This window comes from Penaeus monodon, chromosome 34, assembly GCF_015228065.2.
Source record: "Penaeus monodon isolate SGIC_2016 chromosome 34, NSTDA_Pmon_1, whole genome shotgun sequence".
Classification (NCBI taxonomy): domain Eukaryota; kingdom Metazoa; phylum Arthropoda; class Malacostraca; order Decapoda; family Penaeidae; genus Penaeus; species Penaeus monodon.
The window spans coordinates 34,331,673-34,332,031 of NC_051419.1; positions in this window are offsets into that span (position 1 = coordinate 34,331,673).

The window sequence follows — 359 nt, forward strand, 5'->3', positions numbered from 1 at the left end:
GGAATCTTGCAAACTCTTTACGTGCTTTTAACTATATAATGATCCTCACCACCTAACAAAATCAAACGGACACGAAATAAAATTAAAAAAAAAAAGCAATAGACCAAATTAGATATGTTGATTACCATGCTCAAGGCCATGAAACACGAAAGGTGGCAAGCAGTGTGCAACTGTTCGCACGAGGGAGCTCAGAGCGACAGACATTTCCCACGAAAACGCTGAAAGGGTCGTGGAGTTGTACACTGTGCGGCAGGTCACTTGTGATGGTTGTTAAGTTATTTCGGTAATGGTCTTGCAATAGATATATGTAACGAGGTAATGGTATAATTGCGCCAGGCCAGCTGTTCCTGGCTGTTGAT